This window comes from Tupaia chinensis, unplaced genomic scaffold (genome assembly GCF_000334495.1).
Source record: "Tupaia chinensis unplaced genomic scaffold, TupChi_1.0 Scaffold146054_1, whole genome shotgun sequence".
NCBI classification, from domain to species: Eukaryota; Metazoa; Chordata; class Mammalia; order Scandentia; family Tupaiidae; genus Tupaia; species Tupaia belangeri.
Window position 1 is genome coordinate 12,970 of NW_006205910.1, and position 2,011 is coordinate 14,980.

Sequence of the window (2,011 nt, forward strand, 5' to 3'; positions counted from 1 at the left end):
TATATATATATATAAAAGAAAACCGTGCAGTGCACAAGTGCCGTGCAAAATGGCTAGTTCACAGGCGACATAAAGGTCCCTCTTCAAGAAGGCCTATTCTGTTCCCTTTTGCCTCTCCTGGGTTGGGGAATTGGAAAATTTTTGTCAATAGCATGCATGATTAAGCCACTATGCAGTATATTCTGGATGGGAAGCCACATTTTGTATGCTGATATTAGGGAATGAATGTAAATTAATTAAGTTTAAGAAAAAAGTTTCAGGATAAAGAAAACCTAAAACTGTTTTTCTTGAAATTAAAAATAAAAAGCATTAAAAAATACCTATTTGATGACTGCAGTGAGCTATATAGCCCCTGAAAGGTGCTACTTCATAGTATGTTCATTCTACTCACTGAGGCATATGCTAAAGTCAGACTTGTGTTCATGGTTATCTATCACCTGTATTTGATATTCAAAATATTTAGATTAAGTAAGATCTTTAGTGAATCAATAAAGTGTGTGTGTGGGGGGTGTGTGAAAGGCATAGAAAGCAACCATTCATACCAGAAATAGGGTGAGAGGAGGATGGGAGACAACAGAGTGTGAGAGATAGGGAATCAAGAATGGGAAAAAAAGCTAAATGTATAGGAAACAAGAAATGGAAAATCATTTGTTGATGGTAACACATATGGTGATGTGCTTGATTGAGCCAATATACAGTGTATTCTGGATGGGAAATCTCATTTTGTATGCTGTAATAATATACAGTGAATGAATGCAAATAAATAAATTTAAATAAAAACAAAAACAAAAAGATGTCAGGAGAATGAAGTTTGTTATGGCCTCATTCAAATTATATATAAGATAAAAATCTCCAGATATGTTTCTACAAATCCTGAGGGAAAACATAAACTTGAGATAAAAAAGTGTAGAAAATAATGTTTGTTATAGTTTGGAGTTTTCAGTGACTTGGGCACATAGAGAACAACTCGAAAAGGCCAGGATCCCCAAGTGGGCATTTCAGCCAAGACAAACTTTCTGGTGGAAATGTAGTGGACTGCTTATCACACCTAAATGCATGAACATCCAGCTATGAGATCCCAGCATGGGTAGGTGCAGGAGAAGTTGGCCCTTCTTAGGTCCAGGGGGGATAGATGTTGACACCATCTGTGGAGATGGACCTGGAGCTCTGCGAGGTCTGGGGAGAATCCAAGGCATTGGTCGATGTCCTGTCCTATGGCTGTAACTTCTTCCCTGCCCCAGCCTAGGCTGATACCTACCCCTCCTTGCAGCTCTTTCTCACAAAAGAATTAGGATGGTGAGCCAAATCCAGTCTCCAGAGTAAGAGAGTCTAGAGGGACAGACAACGCCCATCAAGGCACCTTAAGTAACTTATTTCTAAGTGGTTAATAGATTAGGGCAAAATGTTCTGCTGTGTCCCCAGGGATGGCAACCTGGTAGGGGACCTGCATGGTATATGCCTGGAACTGTGCATAGGAGTGGGCTGGACAGCTCACCTGGAATTCAGTGGACCTTGGCCCCAGCCAGTCTGGGGATATGGGACCATGTCCATACCTTGGCCAAAGCAAATATTGATGGTTGGGGACAAGAGGTGTCAAACTCTTTATATCCATGAATGGGTGGGCTTGAGAGTCCCTTGGAGTTGCGACACTCCAAGGATCTTGATGTCAGCTTGCACATGCCCCAGTTTCTGGGAGCACAGGGTGGGCAGTGGACTGTGGTATGGAAAGGGTGGAGTGAGCACCAGTCTGTGATTTCCCAGTCAGTGGCCATTTTCCAGTTTGTAAATCTATTCCCTAAAACTACAAGTCACTAAGGACAGAGGCTATTGATATTAATGCTTTTTGCCATGGGGCTTGTGTGCTAAGCAGAGAGAGAGAGAGAGAGACAGAGAAAGTGAAGAAAGTGAGAAATCATCTCCCAGGGGTTATGGCCACACAACAATCTTTTCTCCTCCTTTTTTTTTTTTTTTTTTTTTTTTTTTTTTTTTGATGGGGTATGTTTGCACGCGC